The sequence below is a fragment of the Mustela nigripes genome, chromosome 17 (assembly GCF_022355385.1).
Source record: "Mustela nigripes isolate SB6536 chromosome 17, MUSNIG.SB6536, whole genome shotgun sequence".
Lineage (NCBI taxonomy): Eukaryota > Metazoa > Chordata > Mammalia > Carnivora > Mustelidae > Mustela > Mustela nigripes.
Window position 1 is genome coordinate 15,597,310 of NC_081573.1, and position 18,560 is coordinate 15,615,869.

At 49.4% G+C, this 18,560-nt stretch overlaps 1 protein-coding gene across 4 annotated transcripts in view; it reads right to left on the bottom strand.

Annotated features, from left to right (window-relative positions):
* The window catches only part of SIPA1L3 (signal induced proliferation associated 1 like 3), a 233,800-nt gene extending 218,307 nt beyond the window's left edge, over positions 1 to 15,493 (bottom strand). The window contains exons 1-2 of one of the 4 annotated variants that reach the window (XM_059382994.1): positions 15,413 to 15,493; positions 14,917 to 15,092 (exon numbers count right to left, since the gene is read on the bottom strand). The gene's annotated coding sequence lies outside the window, so the exon portion shown is untranslated. Of the gene's footprint in view, positions 1 to 585; positions 739 to 973; positions 1,112 to 1,159; positions 1,259 to 14,916; positions 15,093 to 15,412 lie in introns of those variants that run through there. The other 3 variants (XM_059382995.1, XM_059382998.1, XM_059382996.1) reach the window with 3 other exon arrangements.
* Positions 15,494 to 18,560: the final 3,067 nt, after the last annotated feature.

Below are 18,560 nucleotides of genomic sequence, written 5' to 3' on the forward strand. Positions count from 1 at the left end.
AGGGCAAAGGCCCTGAGGGAGGAACAGGAGGAGGAACAGGAGGAGGCCCGAGCTGCTGGAGTACAGCCAGCAGCAGTTGAGAAGTCAGAAATAAGGCCAGAGAATTTGAGGGGGGTGGGGGGGCACAGGGACAGCGGACACTGAGTACCACTGGGTGCCCAGGCTGTGAGCATTTTACATAATAAGAGTCACTGGAAAGGCCTGTGGATACTGCTCCTATTTCGTGCTTCATCAGATGAGTATATGGAGGCCCAGAGAGGGAAAGAAACCCACCTGAGGCCACACAGCTCTGTACCAGGGATGCCCCACAGCCCCTGACAGGTAAGTCTGCATCCCACAGGTGCTCAGCATTCATGGAATGATTCCTTCCTTGGGGGAGAAATAGCTTCCATTTTCTTCTCACTCCCTCAACACTCCACCCACCTTTCTTCACAGTTAGGAGCAGACAGGTAAACATTTCACGCCAGAGGAGGGGTGGGGGAAAGAAAACAAAAAAAGCACCAGTCTCATTCCTGAAACCGAGAAACACATCGTTACCTTTCTCTGCTCTACAAGTTACCAGCAAACTTAGCAAACGTCACTCACCCCAGAGCCGGCCCGAGCGCACCCCGATCCCAGAGCCGGCAGGTGACCAGGCAGGTGACCGAGGGGAGCTCGCGGGCGCCGGGTCTGCTCCCGGCAAGGCCACCTGCCCGCGCGCCGCCGCCGGCTCCCCCCATCCCCCGCCGGCTCCCCGCCCCGCAGGCCGCGGGTGTCTGGAATGCGGAAACGGGAACCTGCCGCGCCGGCTCCCATCAGCGACTCTCCCAGCGGCCGCAAGCACACCTCGGCCGCGGACTTCCCCGCGCCCGCCCGCTCGCCGCGAAGCGAACCGGCGCGCTCCCAAGGAGGGCCTCTTCGCCCACCGCTACGCCCACAGTCCCTGGGCGGAGGGAGCGGGGAGAGATTGGGGGGGGGAGGACTCTTTACTCACCAGACACGTGGTCTGAGGAGCCTGAATGGGCTGCAGAGAAAGCTCAAAGGTAACAAAGACGGCTCGCCTGCGAGCGCCGAACCAGGAGCGGGCCACCTGTTCCCCGGGGCGAGCCAGGGCTGGATCCGTGCCCACCGCCTCCCCTGGCCCCCAGCTGGCGCTCGCCGGCTCCATTCACAAACTCACCATCCGAAGGTGGGCTCCTTTCCCTGGGCGGACTCCCCGTCCTCTCCCCGCCCGCTGGCTCCCTCGCTCACAGAGGCAACGCAGCTTAATGATTAAGCACCGCCGCTGGGCCCCTCCGGCCAGCTTTGCAAGCACAGCCTCATGGCTTTGCCTAATAATAACAACGGCCAGAAAACGGGAGGGCTCACCCTGCACCAGGCATCCCTGTAAGCACGTGGCGGGAGTTCTCTTCCCCAGCCCTCACAGCTACCCTCTTAGTGTGTACTATTATCATTCCTATTTCACAAATGAGAAAATTCAGGAACAGAAGTCATAGGCTGGAGGTCACAATACAAGGAAGTGGTCTAGAGGGGAGGTAACCCAGAAGATCGAGGCTCTGGGTTTCCAGTTTTAACCACTGCACCAGATCTCCTTGAAAGATGAGAGAGGTCCCCCACTGGGCCCTGGCTGCTGCATCTGTAAAATGGGGTGAATGGGAGAGTTAGGTCAGTAGAGTGAGCACTTAGCCTAACCCACAAAAAATGCTCAACAGTTATCCACTGTAGTTATGACATGCTGCCCTCAATCAGATTCAGCCTCAACCTTGAAAACGGGGTGATTGTGGTCATGTTGTTTAAATCCTGGGCAGCTGAGTGGGGAAAAAAGAATAAAGATTCTTACTGCCCTTCTCATTCACACACACAAAAAATACTGATGACCCTTGAACATGGGTTTGAACAGGGCAGGTCCACTTGCATAGCTCTTACAGTACAGCGGTATAAACGTACTTTCTCTTCTTTTTGATTTTCTCAATAACATTTTCTTTTCTCCAGCTTTATTCCAAAAATAACAGCATATAATACAACATACAAAATATGTGAATGTGATCAGTAAGGCTTCGGGTCAATAACAGGCTATTAGGAGTTAAGTTTGGGGGGTGTCAAAAGTTATATACAGATTTTTGGCCATGAGGGGGCTGGTTCTCCTAACTCCTGAGTCATTCAAGGGTCTACTGTCCAGTGTGTATCAAGTGCTCTCTGTGGTTCTAAGCGCTGTACATACTTTCATGCACTGAATCCACCCAACAACCTAGAGAAGCCAGAATCACTACCAGCTTCAGGTTAGCGCCACAGCCCACGTGTATCTACACTGTGATCAAAAGCACGAGCCACAGGCATCCACAGGAAACAGTCTGCAAAATGGTCACTTTCACAGACTGCTGGAAGGAGAGGGCATGCTTATTAAATGGTAACTTAATTATTCAATTAATAAGTCCCATTTGGGGGCACCTGGGTGGCTCAGTGGATTAAGCCTCTGCCTCCAGCTAGGGTCATGAACTCAGGGTCCTGGGATTGAACCCCGCATTGCATCAGGCTCTCTGCTCAGCAGGGAGCCTGCTTCCCCCCTCTCCCTGCCTATTTGTGATCTCTCTCTCTCTCTGTCAAATAAATAAATAAAATCTTTAAAAAAAAAAAAAAGTTCCATTTGTTGGGGCACCTGGGAGGCTCAGTCAGTTAAGGATCTGCCTTCAGCTCAGGTTGTGATCCTGGAGTCCCAGGAATTATCCCCAAGCCCTGGCTCAGTGGGAGTCTGCGTGTCCCTCTGCCCCTCCTCCCCATGCTCCCTTTCTCAAAGAAATAAAATCTTTAAAAAAAAAAAAAAAGGCCCATTTGTTAATAGCAGAGGTCATACTCGTGAGCACTTATCATGTGCCAGCGACTGGGGTAAGCATTTGACTAGTCTCTTCTCCTTCTCTTCTCTTCTCCTTCCATCCAGCTACCTTATGAACCAGTTCTCAGAAGGGGAAACTGAGCCTCTATGAGGAGCCCCTCGAACAGCAACTAGTCAAGGAGAAGGGAGAGCCAAGTGTTTCTGAGCAGAGCAAATGCTCTCAAACACCGGCACACTGCCCCAGACTGCTGCCTCACTCTTCAGCTTGCATTTGCCTGGATTTTCAGATAAAATACTGGATTCCTCAGGTTTGGGTGGCTCAGTCGGTTAAGCATCTGCCTTGGGCTCAGGTCATGATCCAGGGTACTAGCATGGAGTCCCAAGTCAGGCCCCCTGCTCAGTGGAGAGCCTGCTTCCCCCTCTGCCGCACTCCATACACGCGCATGGTCTCTCTCTTGCAAAAGTGGATGAATAAAATCTTTAAAAACTATATACTGGATTTCTCAACAAGACCAGCATCTCCTATGGTACTGAGACTAGGTTCCCCTTCTCGAAGGTGGACATGAGTAGAGAACAAAAGCGATGTCCTGGTTCAGGTAACTATAAAAGAAAGTGTGTAAGTACAGTGACATGAAAATGTATGAGTATGATACTTCCACTTTGTTTTACTAACTTCTGCAGCAGATCCAGTCATTTGCCTACCAATTCCAAACCCCTCTCCAAGTTCTTTCCTAAATATTACTCTAATTTTATTCCTATTGCCACTCTCCTCCCAAGTCACGTGCTTCACAGAAAGATGATTCCAGCCTCCAGCCCTGAGAATAAATCCTGATGGGCTCTTGCCTGTGATTTGCCCAGGCCTGGTCACGTGTCACAATGCTGGCCAATGAGATATGAGGGGAATCTGAGAGGCGGGGTGTCTAGGAAAGGTCTCCTCACTTGTTAGAGCTAAATGGTCAGTAACAGATGCCCTCTTTCTGTTGCTAGATATGGTCTTGTCAGGTGTGACTATAGGAGCTGTGGCAGTCACCCTGAGGCAGTCCCCATGAGGATGAGTCTGAGAACATGGGAGACAAACCAAGGATGGCAGAGTGGCACAACATAGAGGACTTGCTTATAGGTATTGTGGAAGTGCTTAATTAGTCAATTCTGGTGCTGCCGATCTATGGGCTTGTTATGTGTGATCATAAATCTGACCAGGCCATTATCTTCTGGGTTTCCCATTCCAGTAGATCAATGGTTCCCAAAATGTGCTCTCAGGCCCAGGAGCACTAGTAGCACCTGGGTACTTGACAAAAATCCAGATTCTTGGGTGCTTGAGTAACAGTTAAGCGTCTGCCTTTGGCTCAGGTTGTGATCTCACGGTCCCGGGATCCAGCCCCATGTCCGACTCCTTGCTCAGCAGGGAGTCTGCTTGTCCCTCTCCCTTGTCCCTCCCCTCTCACGTGCTTGCTCTCTCTCTCTTTCTCTCAAATAATTATATATATTTATATATATATATTTTTTTTTTTTTTTTAAGCAGATTCTCAGGGCGCCTGGGTGGCTCAGTTGGTTAAGCAACTGCCTTCGGCTCAGGTCATGATCCTGGAGTTGTGGGATCGAGTCCCGCATCCAGCTCCCTGCTCCTCTGGGAGTCTGCTTCTCCCTCTGACCTTCTCCCCTCTCATGTTCTCCCTCTCTCTCAAATAAATAAATAAAATCTTAAAAAAAAAAAATGCAGATTCTCAAGCCAGACCTACTGAATCAGAAACTCCGGGTGGGGGTCTGGCAATCTGTATTTCAACAAGCACTCCCAGGGATTTTGATGTCTGCTCAGGTCTGAGGGCGGCAAACCACTGCAGAAACACACAGTGAGTTCAGAGTGAAGCCTCTGGAGTCATACACCCTGGGTCCAAATCTTGTCACTACCATTTTCTAGCTGTGTGACATTGGGCAAGTTATTTAAACTTAATTGTCCCATCTGCAAAAAGGGGACTAATAAGAGTACTTATCTTATAGGCTTGTTGGGAGGCTTGGGATGAGTCACTTCATGGGAAGTGCCTAACACAGTTCCTGGTAGAGAGTCGATGTTACAAAAATTACCTATTTGCTGCTGCTGTGGCTGTTGCTACTACCATTGTTTGCAACCACAGACAGACCAACCAACACAACTTCCTGACTGAGTACCTCCAAGGCTGGACCCAAAACTCCTTTACCTTTATTTTACACCCCGAACCCAGAACACAGCCCAGTGCCCCGGGCTTCTAGAAATGTGAGACTGTCTGGTCAGTGCAGGGGTGTAGCACACAGGAGGGGGTACAGGCCTTTCTCCATCACTCCTCAGACCTCCTCCCATAGCCTGAGCTGCTGCAGTCCGGCAGATACCCCACGGACACCCCAGGCTGGGCGCTCTGCCAGCTACTGTGCCCATTTACTGATCCAGAATGCCCAGAAGTTCTGCCTGGCCCCAGAGGCTCCCCCACCATGTGAGTCATGCCAAACATCTGGCAACAGTCCAGGGGTGCCCTTCCCTCTGGGAACACTCTGTGATTTCAAAACTGGTGGCACCAAGATGCAGAAAGCCAAAGAATGACTAATGCCACCCCCAGGTAAGGTCCCGGCAGGAAGAGACAGCCTCTTGTCAGGCTTAACAGCAAGACTGGGTATGGGGCTCTGGACTTCTGTACTCACTGCTGTCGTCACTGACACAGTTGGGCCCGTCACTGACAGAGCAGCGTGGGATGCAGAAAAGGGAAGGAGGTCCTGACCTCTGACTACTAACCCCTACGCCAAGAAAGCACCGGTCGATTTCTCAGGCTCTGGAAAGGAAGCTATTAAGCTGAACCTCATAAAACTGCCAATATTCAAACACTCTGGGCCCTGCAAAAAGGTGATTTCATAAGGTTCAGCCTAATCCAAGCCAGGAAACTCACTCAATGCAGGGTGAAGAAGTTGGCTGCCAGCAAGAAACTAGGATGGTGGTGGCCTCAGCACAAGGGAGGTAAGTACCTTATTTTTGTTCTTTTAGTTCCAGGCATATGTGGGCACTTTTTGAAATTTAATGAACAAATCAATCAGCCCTGTAATACCTTCCCATCTCAAAGAAAAGACAAACTTGTACTGGATTCTAAGAGATCATCAAGCCTGTCACTTCTCTGCCCTCATTCCCTGCTCTGGCCACATGGGCCTCCTTAGGAGCTCCTCAATCTCACCAGGCCCATATCTCAGGGCCTTTGCACCAGCTGCTCCCTCTGCCTAGACACCCCCACTGCTCACTGCCTCACCTCCTACAGGCCTGTATTCGTGTCACCTCCCAGGGAGGCCACCTCTGGCCACCCTGTCTAAAACTTCAACACCTTTCCCCCTAATACTTCCTATCCCCTTTCCCTGTTTAATTTCTTCAGTTTAGTGCTTATGACCACCTGACACAGCATGCGCCTTCCTGAGTTCTCATTTACTCTCTGAATCCCGCCCCCATAACCTTGAATGAGAGCCCCAGGAGGGGAGAAGCTTTTCTGTCCTGCTCACTGCTGTCTCCCTCATTCCTAGAAAATTGTTCAGCTCCGTGAATACCCACCAAATGCCTATGTTGAAAAATCAGACTATTTGGGGTTCGCCACTCTCGGAGCCCACATGTGCAAGTCTACACCGGCAACAGGGAACATTAAGCTAAGCTAGTGACAGTGCCTCCTCACGTCTTCTCCACAAGGGACTCGCCTCAAAGCCTATGAAAGGAGAAGACAGGACAGAATTGAAGAGGATGCTGGGGGCAGAAGGCTGAGGAAGCCGGAGGGCTACGGGAGGAGTTCTGCCTTCCTGCCCACACACCGAGAGTGTGGTGTACAGAAACCGGGCACTGGGGAAAAGAACGAATCAGGAGATGGAACAAATGCCAGCCTCTGGCAGATCAGACCAGAGCTCCTGTCCCCGTCACCCATGTCTACGGACCTGGCAGGCAAACAATAAGCAGAGATCCCACTCCCACCAAACGAGGGCGTCCTCTTTTCCTGCCATTTCCACATAAGGATTTCTGCCACATGTGGATTAAGCACGAGTCCCCACAAAAACAAATGCAACAGGAGCCTCTGCATATGTGGGGGAGGGTGCATATATGGTAAAGGAGTTCTAACTGCTGGCTGGCTGAGGAGTACCATCAGGTCTGAGGCACTGTCTGTCAGAGCTGCATCTTGCCCCTTCTGCTGTCAAAAGTCAGAACTGAAAGGGGGCACCTTCCCTGCATCCTGCTGCCACGCTAGAGGCAAACCCAAATGCCGGCTTCTGGTTCTCTGTGGGGCCTTAACAAAGACCCATCAAAGGAAGGCTCTGTGCATGTCTGCCCTGAGGGAAGGATTGGGGGAGGATCTGAGGCCTCCTGTTGAAACATGTCTTTGGAAAAAATGTGGGAGGGCCCCCCCCCCCCACAGTCAGGTGCTGGAAGGAAACAGATCTCAGGAACTGGGAGCTCTGTAAACTGCCTCGGAGGGCCCGAGCGGCCATTACTCAGAGCAGCCGGGGACACATGTGGCCACTGGGACCTTCACTGGTGTCCTCACTGCTCCTGGACACTGCTTTACCAAAGGGTTTTTCAAAGGCCTTGGGCCAAGTATTGACTCCCATACTGGAAACAGCAACAAGAAAGCCCCAAAACCCTGTTTTTATTATACAAGTGGACTGGGCAGAGGCAAGAAACTCTCCCATACCTACACCTGAGCTCGAAATACACAAATTCCGAGTGAAATTTGTTGTCCTTGATTCTAACTTTTCATGAAGAGATATCTCAAACACAGAAAGGTGAATGAAGCGTATAATAACCCCACGGGCAGTTTCAACAGTTACTTCATCTCTTCATTCTCCCAGACACACTGTCCCTTCGACTTCCAGCCTGTCCATTATATTTTGAAGCAAATACATATTATTTTGAACGTTACCAGTTCACATGTATTTCAGAATGTGAGTCTTAAAAATAAGGGCTTTTTTCTTAAGCAGAACTACAGCAGCATTATTGTACCTAAAAAAAAAAAAAATCAGTATTCTTTCATAATACCAAATACCCAGTTAGTTCTGTTAATTGAAAGAAAGGGGGAAGTGCAAGTTCCAGAATCACAGAGAAACTTCACGCCCAGAGTGGTATTCAAGCCTCCGGGCCCAAAGGTGCTGAGACCTGACACAAGGCTATTCCAGAACAGGAGGACAGAGACCACAAGTGGAGCAGAGAAGCTGGAATAGTCAGTATGGTCCAGCTTGCCCACCCCATCCATCCACCTGTCTTGCCACAAGAGCCTACAGAGTGAGTGTTTAAGAACCTGGACTGTGGAGCCAGTGGCTTGGGTTTGAGTCCTAGCTGGGACACTCGCAGCTTTAGGACCTGCACTCCTCAGGACCTGTTTCCCTATATAGGCAAGGGGAATAATAACAGTACCTACCCCATGGAGAGTGATGAGGATTAAATGAGAAATTACATGAAAGGCACGAACAGCAGTGTGTTTCACACAATGAGTGCCCGGTGAATGCTGGCTAGTATCATTACTTCAGCCAACAGACACTTTATTGAGCATCTGTGGCATACAAGGCACGGTCTAACAGTAGGAGAGGGGAGTGGTGAAGAGGTTAAAACCCTCATGAGTCACCACCTGGGACAGGGATGGGCACCAGGCCACCACCTGGGGACACGAGCAAACTGAGCAATCTCTAGTACCTGCCTTGTTTGGGTAGGAGACCCAGATTCATCCTGCTCCTGAGAGGGGGCACCCGGAACCAGGAGAATCAGAAGTCTAGAACAAGGACTCTCACAGATGAAAGAAGAAACCTCTGTGGTGTCCCCTCACCCCATCCCCTCATCCAGCAATATCTCTTTGCTTTTTAAAAAATGTTTTTATTATTTATTTGACAGAGAGAGAGACATACACACACAGCGAGAGGGAATACAAGCAGGGGGAGTGGGAGAGGGAGAAGCAGACTTTCCGCTGAGCAGGGAGCCCGATGTGGGGCTCGATCCCAGAACCCTGGGACTATGACCTGAGCTGCAGGCAGACGCTCAACGACTGAGCCAGACTGAGCCATCCACGTGCCCCAGCAATACCTCTTTGGATCAGAGCGAAGGGGAGATTCACGTGCTGGGTAAGTGCCGCTGTTGCTGGGCTCACTGGAAGGGGCCACAAAGCTCTCACAGAGGGCCACAGCCTCAAGGGACAGTCAATAATGGAAAAAGAAAAGAAGCTTCATGCCCAAAGAAGCAGTTTAGAATGAGCTTTCAATAGGCTGGGCCCTTTCCTTGCCTCCATCACTGTCCCTGCCCACCCTCCTCTTTAGTCCCCAAAGTCCCCTCTCTTTCCTAGGAGATAGGACCTGTCTCCACCAAGCCTAGAGCCCAAAGTTAGGAATCCAAGTGTCAGTCACTCATCTCTCCACCAGCACCCCAGCACTGATGTGGCGCCAAGGATCGATCCTGACAAACTCTGGGAATTCATTTTGTGTGAGGTTTCCTTCCAGTGGTTTTTATTGCTCAAAACTCAGAACCCATCCCCCTTAAACACTAAGACAGCAGAGACGACAGAGAAGAGAACGGTCTCTGAACTGGAGTTCAAATTCTGCCTCCATAACTTACAAACCCTGAGCAAGTGGCCTCTCGTTGCCAGACCGCTGCTTCCTCAGGTGCACAACAGGGATAATCATGGTCCCTGCTGGCACGCACGGCACGCGCGGCACGCACGAAGCACAGTGCCAGACCCATAAGGCACCTAGGACGGAAGACAGCCGGGTCTTCCCGGCTACCTGCCTACAGTGAATATGCTTTTCAGCCCTCACCCATCTTTATTCACCAAGCTACAACAGGGACGGCATCTCTGATCACCATGAACTACCCCCCTGATTTCCGTCTGAGTCTTGGGCCCTATGTCCACACTGTCCAACACATGTTGTTACTGAGCCCTTGAAATGTGGCTGGCACAAACGGAGATGGGCTGACAGTGTAAAACACACACTGTATTTTGAAGACCTCACATGAAAAAAAAAAAAAGTAAAATATCTCAATAACTCTTATGCTGATTACATGCGAAATGATAATATTTTAGATGAAATAAAATACATTATCAAAATTCATTTCTTGCATTTCATTTCACTCTTGTAAATGTGGCCATTATAAAATGTTAAGTTCTGTATATGGCCCACATTGGTGGTTCACATAGTACTTTTTTTTTTTTAAGATTTTATTTATTTATTTGACAGATAGAGATCACAAGTAGGCTGAGAGGCAAGCAGAGAGAGAGAGGAGGAAGCAGGCTCCCTGCCAAGCAGAGAGCCCGATGTGGGGTTCGATCCTAGGACCCTGGGATCATGACCGGAGCTGAAGGCAAAGGCTTTAACCCACTGAGCCACCCCGGTGCCCCTCACGTAGTACTTCTAATGTACAATATTACTGCAGACCCCTGAGAGCCAGTGTCTTATTCAACTTCAGATTGTCAGCGTCTGGCATGGTGCCTGGCACACAAGCTAGGGAGGAAAAAAATGTTTCCTAGATGGCGGAATGAAAGATGCTCTCCACACTTCTGGTGTTAAAAGCACCCACCACTGTCCCCACGTCTAGTCAGGTCTGCCCTTAATTCAAACAACCCATAAGGCCCAAGCTATATCAAATCAAAATGGACACAGTCACAGTGGCGGGAGCAGGGTGCTGTGGTAGGTGCCTCTGTAGTTGCTGGAATGTATTTTGATACTATGACAGCCCAAAATGCTGGCCTGGTGCTCAGAAACATGCTTTCCCCTACCAGCCCAAGTCCCCTTTCCAAGCTCACCCAAACGGGGCGCTCACCTTCACGCCTCAAGAACGCTCACCCTTGTTTTATTTGAGGACAGGCTCTGCGAAAGGGCCTTCAATTCTGAAACAACTAAACATCCCAACAGAAACGGACCTCATCATGTCTGTCAGTGGAAAAGATGCCATGCCACCACCTCCCCAGACCATTCAAGCCGCCACATGAATGATGTACTAAATATAGTCCACTGCGCTCTGCATGTCAGACAACTTGGAAAGGAAATGCTGCATCCACTCCGTAAACATGCCTCAGCCCTGCAAGGAGGGCCTGGGAAGAGCAGCAGTTTGGTGTGTGGGCAGAGTCTGGAGTCTGAAATCGGCTCCTCATCTGTAAAGTGAGTCCCATACTCTTAGCTACTTCACGGGAGTCTTGTGAGGATAAGTGTGAAATGCTTAGAAGAGCAACTAGTAGAGAGAAAGCATTAAGAAATGTTACGTGCTATTACCATAATTAGCATTATTTTATAAAAATTCAAGTAGCATGAACTTGAAAAATGGGATTTCGCCTTTCTCCAACCACAATGATCCTGTTTTTGTAGCCAACTCACTCCCACCTCTGGGCCTTTGTATTTGCTGTTCCTGGGGCCTAGAATGTTCTTCCCCCAGCTCTTGGCACAGCCGGTGCCTCTTGCTCATGCAGGCCTGCCCATACCATCCCAGTTAAAGTAACCACCCCTTCCCCACCCCACCAGCCTGCCCTATCAACCACTCTCTAGCCCCTCACCCTGTTAACTCCTCTATGATACTTTGAGCATCGAAAATTACCTTGTTTATTGCACACCTCCTCAGCTAGAATGTAAACCCTAGGACAGTGAGGATCTTCTCTGTCTTGTTCATTGTCCAAATGCTTTCAGTCACTATGCTCTACTGCGTATGTACCAGAATGCTTACTGGACGTATCTTTGCAAAGGTGAAAGAAATCCTAGGAACAACCTAAATGCCCAGCGACAGGGGAATGGTGGTATAAAGCATGGTCTCCTCATACTGAAGAACGTGTGTCTAGCTGTTAAAAAGAATGAGCCAGGGGTGCCTCACTGGCTCAGTCAGTGGAGTATGCAACCCTTGATCTCAGAGTTGTAAGTTTGAGCCCCATGGTGGGTATAGAGATTACTTAAAAATAAAGTTTTTGGAAAAAAAAAAAAAAAAGAAGTCAGATCTGTATGCAATCACTTGAAGGGATATGCCCGATTATTAATTGAAAAAAATCAAGTTATACATATGTGTGGTTTGATTCTTACTCCTCCTTTACAGGGGAGCAGTGAGGAAGAGGGAAGAAAACAATCAATAGATGCCTATATACATCCTTACAAGCACAGAAAAAGGCAAGGGAGAGCATCTACCAAACTTGCCAAGGGCAGAAAGCACATCCATTCTGGTCACTACCATTTTCTCCAATCCTGAACTGCAGATACTTAATAAATACTCCATGCCTGAGTAAATGGTTACCTTCGGGGGAGGGGATTTTAAGAATGGAGGGTGGCACCTACTACTTTGTTTATTCATCTCTGCGTTGTTTGACATGTTACAACAAGTGCGTATATCTTTGCATAACCTTTTTAAAACCAAATTCAACCCATTCTCACACAGGCGCAAATCAAGTCTCTGACCACAGCAGTCCTAAGTAACAGCTGCATCAGTCTCAAAGAAAGCGGGGATGCACGAACTGGTCCAGTAGCCTCTCGTTCTAAAAGCTAAAAACACTGTCTTCTAAAAACATAAATACATTTAACTTAGATCCTTCTAGTTAAACATATGACAAGGTTAAGCTGTTACCATAACCTGTGTCATTTTTCAAACCCAAATTTGAAATCTACCAGTGAAATATGTTGTACAGAAAAAAAAAAAAGGCGCCAATTACTGCACATTCTAAATTCCATTTTTGATTTACCACCTGACAACTGCAATGTCTGAAAAACAGGCTCACATTTAACTCTTAGACCATTCCACACAGACTGCTAAAAAACCATGTGCTGTTGTCACTAACAATTAAGACCAAGATTTTTTTAAAAGTCACTGCTTCATTTCCTCAGATCAAAAAAAACACTTAGGTAAATTTGGTAGCCATCACAAATGTGACTGGGATCACGGGTTCCCATCATCAAATGAAATCACAATGACAGGTTTCTGCCAACAGACTTAAACCTACACAGGGATATAATAAATTCCCTTCCCAGCCTCTTCCCCGGCATGTGCGCTGCCTCCCAAATGTCCAGGATGGCTGCCTTCCCATACAGGATATTCTAACTCACTGACACACTATAACTTTTGAGAAAGAAATGAACAACTCACCCACACTGGTAAAAATGGGCCCCCTCAGAAACCAGGACTTTACGCCACACATGTGGCCACTGCAGTCAGGCCAAGTCGATATTGTCTTCTCCGACCCTTAATAATGTTTTACAGGCATTAATCTCTGGTGATCTAAAAGAAACAACTCAACCTTGTCAGAAAAGGCCATCTCCAGTGGCCAAGGTGGACTTTTGGTGCCCACGAGATGGGAGACCATGATGGGCCAATGAAATGGTGTTTCTCTGAAATGGCAGCTCCATCCCTCTTGCTAGTCAGCTGGACCTTGGAAGGCTGGGGGAGAAGTACAAGTCCCAAGCGTCTGGCTCAGGCAACTGGGTCACAGTTAGCCCATTTGCCCAGATGGTTTCTCCTGGGTCTGGGAGGAGAAGTTTAGGTTGAACATGTTGAGTTCATGGTGCCCAAGGGACAGTCACCAGGGAACATCAAGAAAGCAGAGGCTCTACATCTGGAGCTGGAGCTCAGGAGGTTAATACGGATTTGAGACAGGGTCAAGTGCTTGTATCCCTGGGGTAGTACATAAAGCACTGGGGTGAATGTGCTGGCTTGGGGGGAGGAGTGTGGGAGAGGTAAGCAGAGGGCTGCTGACCGCAGGCCAGTACCATCTTTTCTTAGGCTCTTACACAGCACCTGTTTCAAAATTTAATCTTTGGTGAATAAAAATTGGGGTGAGGCACTAACTTCATCCCTGCTCTGTTCTGCATATAAACAGAAGCAGCAAAAGCCTATTAAGAGAAACAAGCTATGTTTATTAAGTGCTTACTACGCACCCTGCCCTGTGCTAAACGCTACACATGACTTATATCCTGGAATCATCAAAACAGCCCTGGCACGAAATCCTGTGACTACCATTTCACAGATGGGACACTGAGGCTGGGAGTGAATGTGTGGGGGAGCTTGGGGCTGTCATGTCACAGCCCACAGTTAGACAGTCTCTGGGCCAGATGGAGAACATTGAAGAACAACAATTATAATACATAAGAGCTGCTACTTAGTAGGAGATGGCTCTGGACTAGGAATACCATCTCAGCAAATCCTTACAACCCGCTGAGACTGATGTTGTCATCCCATTTTACAAACAAGGAACCTGAGGCTGAAGAGGAAATCAACTAGATCAGAGGTCCCCCGCCCCCGCCCCCGTGGGCCAGACCTAGACTAGAGCCAGAGCCCCACCCTCAGAGGGTCTCAGGGTCGCAGGAAAAACGCTGAATAAATGGTACCATTTATTGAATGCTCACTATGTGCCAACTGCTGCTCTAAGCACTTTACACACAATATTCTCGCTTCATCCTCAAAACTCCATGAGGTGGCTGCTATTGAAATCCCCATTTTACAGATAGGGAAACCGAGCCGCAGAGAGGTGAAGCCAGTTGCCCAAGGTCACATGGCTGATAAATGGCACAGCTTAAATTTGAATCTGGGTCTTTGCCTCTCAAACCAAAGCCCCTGAAATAATTTCGATTAACAGGAGCTACTCTCCACTGAGTACTAACTACGGACTCGGCCCTTTACATGCATACCCTCAACTAACCCAATGCTGTAGATGTTAACACCTTCACCCAATTTCATTGGAGCCAACAATAGCGCAAACACGTAGTAAGTGCCTTCCATGTGCCAAACGCCTTATTCGCCATATCTCAACATCTCAACAGAATCCCCAGCAAAAGACACTCTTATTCCCGTTTTACCGAAGGGGAAACTGAGGTTCGGTGCGGTTTCCCTAGATCGCAGCTCCCGAGTGGCAGAGGCAGGACACGAACCCACCGCTACCCGACTCCCACTCCATGCTCTTCCATACATTGCTGGTAGCACGTCTCGAAAGTTGAGCCATGCAGGCACAGGTCTGGCCAGGTCCGGAGGGCGCGAGTCCCGGCGCCGCCGCCCCCCACAACCGGTGCCCACACCCGGCCGTCCGCCGGGTCTCCAGCCCGCGCTGACCCTCGGGGTCCGAGTGGACATCGATCCCCCGCCACCCTTGCGTGAGGCCGCCCCTGCACCCGAACCCACATACCTGGGCGTCCCGGCTGCCCGCCCCGCGGGCCCCACGACCGCAGCGTCCGGCTCCGCGCCGTTCGCTGGAGACACCGCCAGCTCGGGTGGCCCGAGTGACTTCCAGGCTGCCCACTTCCAAGCCTTCTTCGCGCGAAGCCTTCTGGGAACTGTAGTTTCGCCCCAGGCAGCAGCAAACTGGAGAGAAGGGGGAAAAAAAAAAAAAAAAAAAAAAAAAAGGCCTAGCGCGCAGGTATTGCCGGGACCAGTAGGCGCAGCCCCGCGCCGCCTTCTGGGAATGGTAGTCCACCTGTCGCCTCCGTGCCGCTCCAGTCTCCAGAGCACTTCCGCAGCCCCGAGGGGCGTGAGGGATGGAGGCGTGTCTTCTGCAGACTCCAGCCCCGTGGCCGAGCTCTGCGCTCTGCAAGAGCGGCTTTTCCCTTTCTCCCAGCCCTGTCTGCCTCCACCCTTTCTCTGGCGGACTCACCCCCTCTCTCCGCTAGGCGCGAGGTACTTACCCCGAGCGCACGAGCCTCGGGAGAGGCGGGGACAGCGGAGCTGTGCGCTAGACCCCCAGTGGAGGGGAGCGGCAGTGGAGGGCGTCTTTGCGCGCTCGCGCACGCGCGCTCGCCGGCCAACACCGGCCTAAATGCCGCGGGCCCCCGCGGGGGAGACTTTTTTTTCCCTTTCGAACGCGCGCGCGCGCGGAAGCGCGCGCTGAGCTTCTTCCTACCGGCCGCGCGCGAGTGCGCACGCGCGCTCACTCCCTTCGCCTGGGTCTGTCTACTGGGCGCGGGGTTGGAAGGCAACCGCTCGGTTCGCGGAGTCTTCCCGCGGCATCCCCAAGGTCGCTATCCAGGCGCTCCTTGTAGGTCTGCTCCTTCACACAGGAGCTCCCGGGTATCTCCACACACGCTGTACCCGTCCCTTGTCGGGAGTCCTGTCGTCGCAGGTAATAGGCAAGGATGGCTCCAGCCTTGAACACGCGGTCACGCCCTCCTTCCCACCCACGCCAAGGGCCGGGACGCCCGAGCTTGTAGGGACTCGGGTGTGGTGGCCTCTCGCCGGCCGAGGCATCTCCAGAGCTCTTTCCTCCATGGGAACCTCAGGACCACCATCCAGAGGGCTGCCCTGGAGGCCCTGTGAGCCACCTTTCAGTCGTTGATCACACATTCTGAGGGTGTCTGGTGTTAATGTTGAGTACCTATTGACTGGGAATTTTGTTCAAATTTAGTTCACCTGCAGAAATAATCAAGAATCCGACCCTTAAAAAAAAAAAATGGATGTTACTTCAACTCCATAGGGGTTACCCAGGGGATTGCTGAAGCGCAAGGTCCTCGAGCAAGAAAACCCAGTCAATAACATTGTTTCCTCCAAGAAGATGCTCAGTAAGACTCGAAACTGGGAAGCGTATATTCTTCCTGGGAGAGGGCAGAGGGTCATTCATTTGCACATTCATTCAACAGAACTGTATTTAGCCTCTACTTCATGCCAGGCTGGGTGATTGTAGGACAGTGGGAAGTTAAGACAGGGTTCCTACCTGAGGGAGCTAAGTCCAGTGGGGTTATCAGACCATCACCAGAGAGAGACAATCTAAAGCAAGACTATCTGACACAATTATAATGCAACCACATATGCCATTTTAATTATTACATTAAAAAATTAAAGGAATGGTTGAAATTAATTTTATATTTTATTTAACCCACTATATCCAGAATGTTATGCTTAATGAGAAAACATTTACATGGCTCCAATTTTAAAATTTCATTTAACTAAAATAAAATTAAAACTCTGAAGCATAAACAAAGATACTCATTTGTGGCATGGGTTGTTGTACCAAAAGGTTGGAAACTGCCCAATGTCCATTAATAGAAGGTTGGATAAATAAATGATCAATACCATGCCGTTGGCAACTGCTGAAAAATGAGACCGAGCTATATGTATTAATATGAGTTCATCTGTAAGATATATTAGGTGAGAAAGAGGTGCAGAACAGTGTGTAGTGCACCACTATTTGTAAGGGTTATCTTTCACATACACACTTGGGTATGTACAGAACAGCTGTGGAAAGATACAACCACCGTTACCTTTGTGAAGGGGAAACAAAGATAGGTTATCATGTGTGAAAAGGTGACTTTTTCAGTCTATGCTCCATAGTATATTTTGAATATTTTTTTTTTACCAAGTCCATTTTTTAAAAAAGATTTTTATTTTATTTATTTGACAGAGAAATCACAAGTAGGCAGAGAGGCAGGCAGAGAGAAAGGAGGAAGCAGGCTCCCTGCTGAACAGAGAGCCCGATGTGGGGCTCAATCCCAGGACCCCGAGATCATGACATGAGCTGAAGGCAGAGGCTTAACCCACCAACCCACCCAGGCACCCCATAACATGCCCATTTTTAAAAGTTTAAATGGAGGATGTTAGCTAAGTCATAGAATCATCATAAGAATTCAATGAAACAATGTATTTAAAATGCCGACTCCTTTTCCAAGATTGCCTGTGGCATTATAGCCCCTCTGGCTAATTAACTAGGCCCTTCTGATACTGGGTTTCTGCATCCCTGTCCCCTACTGTGAGAGCCACCTATGAGGCCATGGGATTCATGCAGGGCATTATCTCGACAGTGGAGCACACATCGCCCTCCATTTGGGTGGCCAAGTCTCCTTGCTATATATACTCTCAGCACTTTTTTCCTTTCCTTCTTAAAAGCGAATCAATAGCATAATTTAATTTGCTTTAAGCTTGGGAAGATTAAAAATTGCAGAAAAGTTCAAAGAATAATAGAACCCAACACTCAGAATTTCTCATTGTCGTCAAATTTTGTGACAACCCTTTGATGATCACCTTCCCTGCTGAACTGTAAGCTCTATGGGGCAAGAACTGTAAGCCCTCATCTTCGTACAATAGCATACCCAGCCACTGAGTGACCCAAAAGGAGACCAGGGGCCCAATACTGTCATGGAGTGCAGTGCCCCCTAGAGGCAACTCTCTTTATTACAAAGACAGGACTTGGAGTCTGGCCTTCCATCCCACCACCTTGGAGTGAACTGTGGCTAAGAAAAGGATGTAGTGCGGTGCCCAGTCACAGACCTGGTTTGCCTTCATAGTCAGTAGGACATACCAAATCTTGGCTTCAAATATTAACTCCCCTAAATTGAATTCAGGGCCTGAATTCTCCCATTTGAGAGATAACCCATGGATTATCACGATACTAAAAAGTCAAGACTGTTGGGACAAAGGCATCTGGAGCTCACTCCATATTTGCTTTTAAGGGCAGATAATGGGATTAGGGAATCAAAGGTGGGGGAATTTTAGGAGAGAGGTGGTAAATGGGGTCGAAGAGTGTGTCCAAAAAAACACACAGAGGCTTGGGTTTCGAAGGCCTTCTTTCCCACTAACCCCCAAGGAATGTGCCCACAAAGGGTCCTAACCACTTGCTTTTTGCAGGCTAGCCAAGAGAAGTTGGACCCAGAGGAGATGTTAGAAACAATGGAAAGTGATAGCGTGACTGCAAATTTGTTACAAATCACTACTCTCTCAGTAGCTCTGGGGTCTCAAGGAGGAGCAATTGGGGTAAATATAAGCTGTGGGGCCTGGCCCACTGGGCCATCCACTGATCGGCAGGATCTGAAGCAGTTCACGCTGGCTCCTGAAAAGTGGTCCAAA